The following is a 15,190-nucleotide window of genomic DNA, read 5'->3' as shown; positions in this document are numbered from 1 at the left end:
AGCAGGTAGCTGGATCAGAAGTGGAGCAGCCGAGACTCAAACAAGCACCCACATGGGATGCCACTGTTGCAGGCGGCATCTTAACTCTCTATACCACAATGCCCACCTCAAGGTGACCTCTTAAAAGGCAAAATCTCTCTGTCCTGGAGTTCAGGTAATGTCTGAATGGAATGCAACTCTCACCAAAAGAATCTGAAGACAAAACCTGGCTGGAGTCAACAGCCTGCCTGGAACTGAGCTGACTCTCCCTGGCAAACAAAAGCATTCAATTTTGAAGGGCCTGATATGAACCCCAAGGAAGGGGAGCTACTTTAGGCTTCTGTTCAAGGGGATCCTACTCAAGGGGACTCCATGGGTAAAGGAGGGACAGAGGTGACCCGTCAGCTCAGCGGTGGGGGGACAGGCCCAACACAGAAGCACACAAGCAAAGACCTTTGCCACACGAAGGGAACACCACCACAGCAGGAGGGCACTGCTGCCAGATCACAGCCATCACAGGCTATGCAAAACAAGGCCCTTGTCCTCTAAACCCTTCTCTCCCGGAGCCAATTCCAGAACAGCCAGAAGCAACCACTGGAGGGTATAGGAGAATACAAGGAAAGAAGAGAAGCCAACCATGTATTTTGCTATTTCAGGCCGAATTAGGCTCAAGCAGAGGAAAGGGAAAAGTACTAGCTATGAATATGGAGCGGAGGTGATACATGAGGCAGGCCGGAAGCATGTTAATATTAGCCTGTGCTGAAATCATTAACATTGCAAAGTGACCCTAGGCCTTTCCACTATCTAAGAGTGACAGTTGTGGAACTTGTCCTGAGATTCTTAGAAGTAGAGATTGAGTTTAGTGATGATCAATGAGAAAGAATTAATTTGATTTCTCTTTGTACCCTAATCACTAAATGGATTATATGCAAAAATTGTGATTCCCTGGCTCTTCTTCCTACTTTCTCAGATATAACCACTTTGAATTCTTTATTTCTTATGGTATTTGTCTTTACAGTTCTAAATAATATGTGTATAGCGATTATCTCTATTTTTAGATATTATCTATTGAGTTCCAATTACAGCAAAGATTATAGCTTACATAAGTTTTGATTAAATCTATATTCAGTGATTTCATCATGAATTCCATGTTCATTATCCATTGCTGAATTAAGGAGCATACCATGATTAAACTTTCCTTCTTATTCAAATGTATAGATAGGTTAACCCACACAACAACATTATGGAATCATGACCCCCATCCTACAGTTGAGGGATCTGAGCCACAAAGAAATTAAATAACTCATCTGCCTGAGCTACAAAGTGCTGGAGTTAAAACTGCAATTCCTGTTAGGCTATAAGGCCCCAGAACGGACACTCTTAGCCATTCCATTACACCACCTATGTTTGCTCAAAGATTTAGTTAAGCGTTACCTCAAGCAAAATCAAACTGAACCCAGCCTATTAAAAGAGCACATGGTCTGTAGTATCTAATTTAAAATTTTTTAAATTTCTATTCCTATGAGGAATAGATAACTTTCAAAACAGCATCAAGAAAAGTACTTTTGGATATATGAAATACAATGTAACCTGACAATTCTTCACGTTAACTGTGTCTGTCATTTTCCTTTTTTCTACTCTTCTAACTTCTCACCTTACAACATTCTCTTATTCCATTAAATCTAAGCAATAGCTATTCAGAGAAAAAATAGACCAGAGATCCATCATAAAAAATTTATTGAAATCCCATAATTCTCCAGGGCTAAGGTTTGTTACACGGCACAGTCTCTAAGGTGACATAATGCTTCTCATTATTAAAGTCAGAATGAAAGAACTACAATGATAAAGACTTTTAAAAAACAATTTAATAGGTTTCCAAGAAAGTGGTACTATTGTATTTGTTTTTTTTTTTTAATTTATTTGTTTTATTTGAAAGGCACAATGACAGAAAAGAGGAGACAGGATTTTCCATGCTGGTTTACTCCCTCAAATGCTTGCTAACAATCAGGGCTTGACAAGGCCAAAGCCAAGAGCCCAAAACTAATCCAGGTTTCCCACATGGGTAGCAAGGACCCAAGTACTTGAGCCATCTTGTACTGCATTCCCAGATGAGCCTTACCAGGAAGCTAGATCAGAAGTAGAGGAGCGGGTACTCAAACCAGGTACTCCCAACGTGGGAAGCACGCATCCCAATCAGCAGCTTACCCCACTGCAACACAACCCCTGGCCCCAACACCACCACCACCACATTTTTTCTTAGTAACTGGCCTTATAATGAGTGAGAGTGATATTTGTAAATATCAATTAATAAAATATTTATACTATACCTAATAATACCAAACACTCTCTTTACTTAAAGTTTTCTACACCTAAGGAAACACAAGAACAAGTGAAAATCACTAATTCTACAAAGCAAACAGTAAGTAACTGCCCAAAGCACAGACAATGCCTGACATCTAACTGACTCATCTTCCCACCCTACCTCACACCTTCAGGCCCAGTAGTTTATTTTTATATTAAATGTGAAACCATCTAGCCTTTTAACAAGTCACAAAATCCTAAAAACACTCCAACACTACACAATCTTGGCTACTAAGACCAAGCAATCACACAAGTCAAAAAGAGATAAAAATCAGATATTTAACCCAAGAGGTTTCTTCTCTTAGTTAAAAAAAAAAAAATCACAGTTTCTATTATTTGTCTACAGCAGGAGAAATCAAGGCTGACTAACTCTAGTTCACACTTTATTAAGTAAGCAGCCAACCTTCTGTTTCACAGAGACCAAAAAAAGCCACCCAACAAAAGGAGAGGGTAAAGGTGCCAAGAAGCTTGGCTGATGATTTTTCAGAGACTTTTTATTTAATCCAAAGACCTGAATGAGCACAGAATTCCACTTTAAAGTATATGTTTAGGTTAAATGTATAATGTTTGCCCTTTGGAGCTCCTGGGACAGAAGCTTAGGCTCAATAATGTTTAACCTTCTTGGAATTAAGGAGGAGGAGAAAAGGCTGAAAATAATATGTCACAACTGATTATTATCACAGTCCAAGCGAAATGGTTTTTCTGATGGCTGAGGGATGAGTTTATTGAAACACTGACATTGCCCATTTAAAAATAATTATTTTTCTGCAGATCCAGGCTATAAAAATTAATAGTAGGAAAACATGTCCTATAAAGACTCCATTGCATCTTAAAGATATCCACATCCTGCCATTTAGTTTTAGAGAAACTAAACTGGTTATTTCATTGTATTTGGCAAAGCAGCTAAAAATTATACTCCATTTTCAATTATCCATGCCCATCTCTAGTAGAGCTAACATATAAATAAAATTCACAGATAATTCTAAAGCATCCTAATGACAGTTCCAGCCCTTCTTAATTCAGCTTTAAACAGAAAGAAATGTGTAAACAAATTGTTGGCTGCCCTACCTCTGTAGCAACAGAAATGCAGAGGTGTGAGCAGAAAAATGAAAGCAAATAATCTATCACTGGAAAACCATCTCCTGAACACAGCCACATAATGGAATGTGATATCAATATTAAAGATTAACTCAAATCGATTAGGCAACTCATATCTTGCATTTCGGTTATCATCAAAATTTCACGAGTGCTGTGAAAAATGTAAGTGTAATTTGTTGGAACAAAGTAATGATGGAACGGAAGAATTCTACTTATTATTTAAAAAACTCTTAGACCAGTTATTATGAATTTCAGCAAGACCAAAATCAAGCAATGTGGTAGTACACTGCTTCCTGGGTCAGTGTTGTTTCAATAATGATTTTATTCTCACATCAATAAATATGCCAAGAACAAAAATAGTAATCTCAGGAAAAATAAGCTTCCACATATTAACGGAAGAATATGTTTATGAAATTCCTTGTGATTTTACATTACTTGTTTATGTTTTAAATAATAAGCACTTTTATACTATTCACCTCTACGATTTTTTATGTTCTAAGCAAAAAGTCTACAAATAAGCAAACTCTTCTTTGTTTACAAAAGAAGGTAGTAGGGGCTGGCAGTGTGGCATAGAAAGTTAAGCCTCTGCCTGCAGTGCCAGCTTCCCATATGGGTGCCAGTTTAAGTCCTGGCTGCTCCACTTCCAATCCCACTCCCTGCTAATGTGACTGGGAAAAGCAGGAGAAGATGGCCCAAGTGCTTGGGCCCCTGCCCCCACATGGAAGACCAAGAAGAAGATCCTGGCTCCTGGCTTCAGTCTGGTCTAGCCCTGGTTGTAGTCATTCATCTGGGGAATGAACTAGTGGATGGAAGCGTGCTCTCTCTCTCTCTGTCTCTCTCTCTCTCTGTCTCTCTTGCCCCTTCTCTCTTTGTATCACTGCCTTTCAAATAAATAAATCAATCTTGGAAGGAAGGGAGGAAAGGAGGGAGGGAGGGAGGAAGGGAGGGAAGGAAGGAGAGAAGGAGGGAAGGGAGAGAGGGAAGGGAGAGTGGGAAGGGAGGGAGGGGAGGGGAGGAAGGGGACTAGGCCAGGCACAGAAAAGACAAGTACTGCATGATCTTACTCACACATGGAATATAGAAAAGTTGGTTTCATACAAGTTGAGAGTAGAAAAGTGGTCACCAGAGGCTGGGAGAGTAGGCAGAGGGAGAATAGGAAAAACTGTTTTATGGATACTAAGTTACCAAAAGACAGGAGAAAGGAGTTCTATTATACAGCAGGATGACTATAGATAACAATAATGTACTGTAAATTTTTCTTTAAAAAACAAGCTAGAAGAAAGGATTTTGAGGGACCAGTGTTGTGCTGCAACAGATAAAGTGATGCTAGTATCCCATACAGGTGCCAGTTCATGTCCCAGCTGTTCCACTTCTGATCCGCCTCCCTGCTAACAGCCTTGGAAAAACAGTGGAAGATGACCCAAGTGTTTGGGCCCCAAGCCACCCACATGTGAGACCCAGAGGAAGCTCCTGATTCCTGACTTCAGCCTGACCTAGCCTGGGCCATTGCAGCCACCTAGGGAATGAACCAGTGGATGGAAGTTCTCTCTGTCTCTCCTCCTCTTTCTGTAACTCTTTCAAATAAATACATCTTTAAAAAAAAAAGGAAAGAAAGGATTCTGAATGTTTTCACTATAAAAAATAATGTGTTTGAGGAGATATGTTTTTCCTAATGTGAATATTACAGTGTACACATGTATCAAAATATCACATAGTACCCCATAAACATGTAGAATTTTTAGGTGTGTTTTTCTAAAAAATGTTTAAAAACAACAAAAGACAGCCATGGGAATGTGTGTCTTCTCTCTTTCTAAAACCCTAGTCATAAATATCTGAACCTGGAAATGTTACTAACAAAAATTTAGACTTACTCCATGGCAAACAAAAGCCAGAAGTGAGAAATGGAACATAATGAAGCAAAGTATTGGGGATGCAAACCTCAGAAGTTTGTTTCTTTTTTCTAATGTTTTTTTTTTTTTTTTTTTTTTTTTTTGCCATTTATTTGAGAGGTACATAAAGACTGGGAGAGAGAAGGAGGAGGAGGAGGAGGAGGAGGGGAGGAAGAGGAAAGAGGAAGAAAGAAAAAAGAAGGAAGAAGGAAGACAGACAGACACAGAGACTTCCTACACACTGGCTCACTCCCAAAAGACCCACACTAGCCAGAATTGGGCCAGGCCAAGACTGGGAGCTGGGAATTAAGTCTGGCTCTCCCATATGGTTAGCAGGGACCCAGCTGTCACCACTATCACTTGAGCCATCACCACTCCCTCCCAAGGTCTGCACTGGCAGGAGGCTGCAATCAGGAATCAGAGATAGGACTCCAACCCAGGCATTCTAATGTAGGACATAAACTTAAGCACTATGCCAAATGCTCACCCATAATGTCTTAAACTTTTCGTTATAGAAAATTTAAGCTTAAACTGTTGTTAACAAGATGTATCTATTTATTTGAAAAACAGAATGAGATACAGTGAAAGGGAGAGACCTTCCATCTGCAGGTTCACTCCCCCAAATGCCCAAAGCAGCTGGGACTGGGCCAGGCTGAAGCCAGGAGCTAGGAACTCTAACCAAGTCTTCCACATGAATGGCAATGACCCAAGCACTTGAGTCATCACCAACTGCCTTCCGGGGCAGGAAGCTGGATAGGAAGTAGAGGCAGAACTTCATCCCATGCACTCTGATATGGGATGCAGGCATCCTGAGCAGGGGTATATTCCCCCACCCAATTTAAATTTACATAGCAAGAGAAGAGGACAAAGAACTTCCATTTATAGAATACTTGGCTTCAACAATTATGCTGCATTTCTTCCACATTTTCTCCATCTCACTGGACTATATTACACTCCCAGGGATTTTACTGTTTCACTATTAAATATTTTAGTATGCATCTCTAATAAAAGATAAGGACTATTTTTAACAAAATCACAATACTATTACCAATCTATAAAATTAAGATAAATTGGTTTATATCATCAAACATTAAGTGTTCACATTTCTTTTATCAGGAATTACTTTTCTACATTTGGTTTGTTCATCCAAACAGGGCAAATGTGTTGCAGTTGGTTGGCAGGCCTCTTACATCTCTTTTCATCTAGATCCCACTCTCATTTTTTCCTTATAATTTATTGCATTTGTCCAAAGTTCCACACAGTCTGATTCTGCTAACCATCTTGTACCATATCATTTGACATATTCCTGTCCCCTGTAAGTTGTGCAAATTTGTAGTAAGAATTAGCAGTTGGGGGACAGCATCATGGCACAGTGGGTTAATCCACTGCCTGCAAAGACAGCATCCTATATGAGCACCAGTTCTAGTCCCAGTTGCTCCACTTCAGATCCAGCTCCCTGCCAATGCACCTGTAAGAGCAGCAGAAGATGGCCCAAGTAGTTGGGCCCCTACCACCCACATGGAAGACCTGGATGAAACTTCTGGCTTCTGGCTTCGGCCTGGCACAGCCCTGCGCATTTGGAGAGTGAACCATGAATGGAAGATTTCTTTCTCTTTTTGTTTTCTCTCTGTTCCCCCCATCCCTGCCAACTCTCCTTTTCCTTCAAATAAATAAATCTAAAAAAAAAAAAAAAAGTTTGATCTGATTTAGGTTTAAATATTGGGTCCAGAAAACTTCCTAAGTACAAGGGAATGTCAAATAGTTCAGAGTCACGAAATTAAAAGATAATTTTATCTTAGAATAAAAAAGTTGAAAGCCATGCATAATTTTTTCAAAGTATGCCTTTTTCATGAATTTTGAAGACCTCCTCATAAGCATGGCTATCAAAATAAATTTACCTTTTAATTCCATTTTCCACAAAATTTTTGAAAAGTATCCTTGTATTCCTTTCATCAGGAGGCACAGAGGCGTGGTTATCTCTCTCATGGGTGTTGGCAATCACGGATGATCACAGTCTAGGTTCATTATTTCGTTAGGGTTTAATTTCCCTCAACGACTATTTGATTACTCCATGGAATAATTCTTACAGCAAAGACAGGACATGACTCCCCTTTACCACTTTTCAGTAAAGTGAGTTGGTCCCCTAGCATTCTCCAAAAGTCACCAATGAAGTGGCTTTTCAAAATTATCATAGATTCATGCATTTTAAATATACTGATGTGGCTCAATCCACTGCAATGACTATTATATTACTGACTGGGCAGTAGAAGTCTGGTCCTTTTGATATGCAACCCCTGAAGTCTCTGATGCTTCCTTGCTTTCCAGTTTGATAAGATGTGCCAGACTCATTCAGCATTTCCTACTCCAGATCTGAAATTAGCCATTTATTTCTCCAGGCAGTCTGAGGTTTCCATGGGTCCCCCATCCCAAACCCCCAACTGATAAAGAAATTAGCTTCCCTGCTGCTGTGAGTGTTGGCTCCTAATGGTTCATGGCTGCCCCTCTTCAGAGGCTCTGCTACACTAAATTGGAGCTTCCTCACGTCCCCATTCAGCCACGACCAATGGCTGAGAAATGAGGAACAAAAAGCTTACTTCCAGTTGAGATGAACTGTGGTACAATTTGTGCAATGAAGCTCAAATCGGAGGAGAGTGAAGTTGTTCTCCAGCCAAGCCCACATCCTGGCTTGTTAACTGTAGCCCCACCCTACTCTGCTTCCCATTCTCACCTCCTGAGAGCTGTCTCTCGAGAACCACTTGCACAAGAATTCCCCTTAGGCTTTGCTTAAGGAACCCAACCAGAAACACAGCCTTAATTTCTTTCTATAAGAAATAATTAGGACATCACAATACAAGCTTTGCTATGGCATTAATCATTGTTTCTAGAACTTTTCAGTGGACAGAGCTAGGAAATGGTTTTTTTCCTTTAATTAATTCAAACTGATATTTCCAATACAATTTTAGGATTATGGGGTTCTTCTTAATTTGTCTGATTTTATACCTGCACCTCTTTTCTCTCCTACTGAAAATCCTAGCTCTTAACAACAATATATTTATTTACATAAAGTTTCTGAACAGTTTTTGAAACATGAACTGATTATGAAATTTTCAATATTCAAGTACATATAATTTTAGGCCAATACTGTTTACTTCAGAATATAACACAAACCTATTATACAATAGCCCTGAAAACATTAACAAAGAGTTTACATCTATGTAGATTCTCTACTTTTAACAATAATGATTTTTTAATTAATTTATTTTTTTTAACTTTTATTTAATGAATATAAATTTCCAAAGTACAGCTTATGGATTACAATGGCTTCCCCCCCCCATAACTTCCCTCCCACCTGCAACTCTCCCCTTTCCCACTCCCTCTCCCCTTCCATTCACATCAAGATTCATTTTCAATTCTCTTTATATACAGAAGATCAGTTTAGCATATATTAAGTAAATATTTCAACAGTTTGCACCCACATAGAAACACAAAGTGAAAAATACTGTTTGAGTACTAGTTTAGCATTAAATCACAATGTACAGCACATTAAGGACAGAGATCCTACATGAGTGCACAGTGACTCCTGTTGTTGACTGAACAAATTGACACTCTTGTTTATGGCATCAGTAATCACCCTAGGCTCTTGTCATGAGTTGCCAAGGCTATGGAAGCCTTTTGAGTTCACTGACTCTGATCATATTTAGACAAGGTCGTAGTCAAAGTGGAAGTTCTCTCCTCCCTTCAGAGAAAGGTACCTCCTTCTTTGATGACCCGTTCTTTCCACTGGGATCTCACTCGCGGAGATCTTTCATTTAGGTGTTGTTTTGTTTTTTTCGCCAGAGTGTCTTGGCTTTCCATGCCTGAAATATTCTCATGGGCTTTTCAGCCAGATCCACATGCCTTAAGGGCTGATTCTGAGGCCAGAGTGCTGTTTAGGACATCTGCCATTCTATGGGTGTGCTGTGTATCCCGCTTCCCATGTTGGATCGTTCTCTCCCTTTATTATTCTATTGGTTAGTATTTGCAGACACTAGTCTTGTTTATGTGCTCCCTTTGCCCTTAGTCCTATCATTATGATCAATTGTGAACAGAAATTGATCACTTGGACTAGTGAGATGGCATTGGTACGTACCACCTTGATGGGATTGAATTGGAATCCCCTGGTATGTTTCTAACTCTACCATTTAGGGCAAGTCAGCTTGAGCATGTCCCGAATTGCACATCTCTTGCCTCTCTTATTCCCACTCTTATATTTCACAGGGATCACTTTTCAGTTAATTTTCAACACTTAAGAATAACTGTGTATTGATTACAATATTCAACCAAAAGTATTAAGTAGAACAAACCAAAAAAAATACTAAGAGGGATAACGTATTAAGTTGTTCATCAACAGTCAGGGCAAGGGCTGATCAAGTCACCGTTTCTCGTAGTGTTCATTTCACTTTAACAGGTTTCCTTTTTGGTGCTCAGTTAGTTGTCACCGATCAGGGAGAACATATGATATTTGTCCCTTTGGGACTGGCTTATTTCACTCAGCATAATGTTTTCCAAATTCCTAATAGGGATCACTTTTCAGTTAAAATTTAAACACCTAAGAATAATTGTGTGTTAATTACAGAGTTCAACCAGTAGTACTAGAACAAAAAAAATACTAAAATGGATAAAGTATTACACTGTACATCAACCTTCAGGACAAGAGCTGATCAAGTCACTGTTTCTCATAGTGTCCATTTCACTTCAACAAGTTTCCCCTTTGGTGCTCAGTTAGTTGTGCCATTTCACTGCAACAAGTTTCCCCTTTGGTGCTCAGTTAGTTGTCGCCGATCAGGGAGAACATACGATATTTGTCCCTTTGGGACTGGCTTAATTCCCTCAGCATGATGTTTTCCAGATTCCTCCATCTTGTTGCAAATGACCGGGTTTCATTGTTTTTGACTGCTGTATAGTATTCTATAGAGTACATGTCCCATAATTTCCTTATTCAGTCTACTGTTGATGGGATGATAATGGGAATGGGTATTTAGCCTAACAGTTAAAATGCTCACATCCAACATGAGAGTGCCTGGGTTCAATTCCCAGCTCTGGCTTCTGACTATAGCTTCTCATCAGCTCATATGGTGGGAGACAGAAATGACAGCTCAAGAAATCCCATTCTTGCCACCCACATGGGAGACCTGGATTGAGTTCCTGGCTCTGGGCTCCAGCCTCAGCCCAACCTTGCCATTGTTGATACCTAGAGAATCAAGCATGGTATAAAAAGCTCATTCACTCACTCACTCTCTCTCTCCCCTCTCTCAAATTTATTTTTTAAAATTTGTAAGGCTTTAGGGAGAAAAGTAATTAGCCACTCCCACTTCATTCATACAAAGTAACATGTCTTGCAATCTAATATCCAATCCAAAGTCATGTTCAACGGGTATACAAGGAAATGTCCTCCAATTAGAATTAAGTCCTTTTCTCAGCACTTGCTACATACAGTTTCCTCTTGCTTAACTTGTAAACTGAGTGCACTTCTTCGATAATGTTCTTCCCATTTGGGGCATCATCACATGAAAGTTTATTGTTACTCTTTTGCCTCTTTGCCTATAGTTTTTCTTTTCACACTTAATTTTTTTAGTTTGAAAGTCAGAGATACAGAGAAAGAGGGAGAGGCAGAGAGAGAGACTGAAAGAGACAAAAAGACAGATCTTCCATCTGCTGCTTCACTCCCCAGATGGCTACAACAGCCAGGGCTTGGCGAGGCTGAAGCCAAGCCAGGAGCTTCATCTGGATCTCCCATGCAGGTGCAAGGGGCCCAAACACTTAAGCCATCTTGTGCTGCTTTCCCCAGGCCACTAGTAGGGAGAGGGATCAGACATGGAGCAGCTGGGACACAAACTGGCACCCATATGGGATGCTGACATTGCGGGCAGCAGCTTTACCCCCTCTACCACAAAGTTGGCCCCATACTTAATTGTTTTGTAATTGTGGTAAAATATACAAAACATGAAATGTATCTTCCTATTTTCAAGTATATAATTCAGAAGTGTTAAGTACATTCTCATTGTTGCGAAACCAATCTCACCAATTCTTTTTATCTTGCAAAAGTAGAACTCCACCCAGAAAACAATTTCCTATTCCCACTCCCTCCGGCCCCTGGTAACTACCATTCCACCATTCCACTTCCCATTTCTATAAAATCAACTATCCTGGAATCTATCATTAGAACCTTTGACTCAGATAAACTCATAACATCCCCTTCAACCTTAACACTCTTAGATTCACAAAGACCGATAGTAACCCAGAAGCAGGTGGGCTACACATCATGCTCTTCACAGATGACACAACAGGAAGTGGTCTTAAGAGATTTAGGCAAAGATCTCAGGCAAAGATGGCTGTTAAATGCAAAACAGAATTCCAAGGGAAGCTCTGGTTTTGTTATTTATAATTAATTCCAGTCTTCACAGAACAATTTAAGGACTGTTCTGGTCAGAGGTAAATAAACTAGATCTTGAAGGGGCTTTCTTCTCAATGATTTGATTCACCAATATCCATGAGAACTTGGAATGCATAAGTGGCTATCCAAATGTTTTCTTTAATTTACCTTTGCTCACAGCTTAAAGTATTTAAAAGTTTTTAAGACAACAGGTGACCCTGAGTACAAAAGAAAAAAGATAGTAAGAGGGCTTCCCACCTCAAAGTGTTGGCCTTGATGAGAATTATATGTTGGAAAGATAAGCTCAGTTTTCTTACTGTTCTCCTAGGCAAGCCCATGAATCCCTTCACCAATGTAATCTTGGTTTCATGAGCTCTTTGAAAGAATAAACATTCTCTACATTAGCACTGTTCATTCAATCTCATCCACCTGCCTTACATGCTTCTGTATTTGTATACCTGCTGCCTGCAAATCTGTAATAGATGAAACCTTTTCTAAGAGTCCATTACTTGAGACTCCAGAACCTCAAAAAGGCAGGTACAGCAAAGTGTAACAGAAGCTGAGTCAACTGAAGGGGCTTTATTCAGTAAGATCCTTTGCAGGCAGCTAACAAAAGGAATGTGACTTTATTAACCCAATTCATTCTCTCAAATTCCAAAGAGGAAAAGGAAACAAACATTTCCTTTAAGATCTTTGCCTTTTCCGATTAATTAGCCAAACTGAGGTATAAGCTGTACAGTCAAACCTGCCACAGAGGGGAAGTGTCCTAAGGTTATGCAAATAAAGCTGCCTGGTCCTACATACTTGACAAGGAAAGGGAAATGGAAGACCATTTAACAACCTCAGCAGGAAAGGAACAGAGAAACACCCTGCTATCTTTTCAAGGAGATCAAGAACTTGTGCTTATTGGACTTTTCTACACAGTGGCGATCTGACTATGAAGATAACCTTGCTGATATTACTTTTAAAAAGTTTAAACAGTGAAAATTAAAAATATATATCTCACAGCTTTGCAACAACCTACACTGCAATCAGCAAAGCAGAAAGCATCCCCAAGACTCAAAAACAGAAACAACAGAAGGAAAAGAGCGGGGAAGCCAAGGAAGTGGCTTAGTAGAAAGGAATGCAGCGCAGGGAAGGAGCCTCAGTATGTCTGGGGAATCCTAATCTGCTACCTCCTCTACTCTCCACCAGAGTGGTCTTTTCTTGACCTAAAATAGGAATCCTTAAGTGAAAGTCAAGAACCCTGAACTCTTTATGCTTAAGGCATCTATATTTCCAAGGGAAAATTGGAAGTAATATGGGAAACATTCCTGTTAAAAGAGAAAATCAAAGCCGGCGCCACGGCTCACTAGGTTAATCCTCCACCTTGTGGGGCCGGCACACCGGGTTCTAGTCCCGGTCAAGGCAACGGATTCTGTCCCGGTTGCCCCTCTTCCAGGCCAGCTCTCTGCTGTGGCCAGGGAGTGCAGTGGAGGATGGCCCAAGTGCTTGGGCCCTGCACTCCATGGGAGACCAGGAGAAGCACCTGGCTCCTGCCATTGGATCAGTGCAGTGCGCCAGCCACAGCAGCCATTGGAGGGTGAACCAATGGCAAAAGGAAGACCTTTCTCTCTCTCTCTCACTGTCCACTCTGCCTGTAAAAAAAATAAAAAATTAAAAAAAAAAAAAGATCTCATCCATACATATCTATGTAGGTAAAAAACAAAGACTCAAGGTGATTAAAACACTTTAAGAAGGTTAATTAGGGGTAAGCATATAGCATCTAAAATGTGAACACTTGGAATTCTCCACCCTCTACTCAGAGTGCTCAAGTCGTGTGCCTGGGATAGCTCCACTACCCACTAGCTGGTTGACCCTGGCAATTTCCCTCCTCTGGAAAGTGAGCACCCACACCAGACAACTGCTCGGAAGATTGAGAAAAGAATAGGGAAGAGCTCAGAGAGCAATGCTCATGTATCACCGATGCGATAAGCATACACTAAATGCAAGAGCTCTTGCTATCACGATGAGGATGTTTAAAGGCTGTAGGAATGGGACTGGCACTATGGAGTAGCAGGTTAAGCCACCGTTTGAGATACCAGCATCCCATATGGGCACCAGTTTGAGTCCCAGCTATTCCACCTCTGATCCAGCTCCCTGCTAATGCACCTGGGAAAGCTGTAATAGACGGTCCAAGTACTTGGGACCCTGCACCCATGTAGGAGTTCTGGAAGAAGCTCCTAACTCTTGGTTTTGGCCTGACCCAGAACCAGCCGTTGAGGCCATGTACGGAGTGAACCAGCAGGTGGAAGTTCTCTCTGTAACTCTTACTTTCAAATAAATTAAATAATTTTTTTTTAAAAAAAGAACATCTGAATGGTCAAGCATTCTTGTTGCTGACCCTTTCAAAAAATATATTGTACAATAAAAAATACTAAAGATCAAAGGAATAAATGGATATAATTACATTTTAGAATTTATTTTTTTTATTTGAAAGCCAATAAGAGAAATATGCAGTCAGACAGAGATCTCCCATCTGCTGGTGCATCCTCAAATGACCACAACAGCCAGCGCTAAAGGCTGAAGCCAGGAGTTGGGAACTCAATCCAGGTCTCTCACATGGGTGGCAGGGAACCAAAGACTTGAGCCACCCTGTTTCCTCCAAGAGTATGCATTAGCAGGCAGCCGGAATAAGGAGCAGAACCAAGAGTCAATCCCAGGCTATTCATTGTGGGAAGTGGGGATCCCAAGTGGTGTTTAAACTGTTATGCCAAACACCACCACCCCCAATTATCTTTTCTAGTCTAAAGTGGTTAAAAACTTTTTAAAGATTTATTTATTGATCTGAAAGCAGAGTTACACAGAGAGAGAAGGAGAGATAGATAGAGATCTTCCATCAGCTGATTGCACCATGACCGAAACGACCTGGGCTGAGCCAGGCCAAAGCTAGGAGCTTCTTCTCGTGTCCCATGTGGGTCCAGAGGCCCAAACACTTGGGCCATCCTCCACTGTTTTCCCAGGCCTTAGCCTAGAGTTGGATTAGAAGTGCAGCAGCTGCCAGGGCCGGCGCTGTGGCTCACTTGGCTAATCTTTCGCCTGAGGCACCATCATCCCATATGGGCGCGGGGTTCTAGTCCTGGCTGCTCCTCTTCTAGTCCAGCTCTCTGCTGTGGTCCGGGAAGGCAGTGGAGGATGGCCCAAGTGCTTGGGCCCTGCACCCGCATGGGAGACCAGGTGGAAGCTCCTGGCTTCGGATCAATGTAGTTCCGGCCGTAGTGGCCATCTGGGGAGTGAACCAACAGAAGGAAGACCTTTCCCTCTGTCTCTCTCTCTCACTGTCTAACTCTACCTCTCAAATAAATAAAATCTTTAAAAAAAAAAAAAAAGTGGAGCAGCTGGGACTTGAATCAGCACCAATATGGGATGCCAGAACTGTAAGTAATGGCTTAACCCCACAGTGCTAGCCCCC

General features: G+C 40.9%; 1 protein-coding gene across 30 annotated transcripts in view; it reads right to left on the bottom strand.

Annotated features, from left to right (window-relative positions):
- Window positions 1–15,190, bottom strand: part of DST (dystonin) — a 483,923-nt gene that overhangs the window by 409,160 nt on the left and 59,573 nt on the right. The window lies entirely within an intron of this gene.

Source organism: Oryctolagus cuniculus, chromosome 5 (genome assembly GCF_051225735.1).
Source record: "Oryctolagus cuniculus isolate XC-2025 breed Fujian yellow rabbit chromosome 5, ASM5122573v1, whole genome shotgun sequence".
Taxonomy (NCBI): domain Eukaryota; kingdom Metazoa; phylum Chordata; class Mammalia; order Lagomorpha; family Leporidae; genus Oryctolagus; species Oryctolagus cuniculus.
Note: the sequence above shows the minus strand (reverse complement) of the source record. Positions and strands in the feature narration are given on the sequence as shown.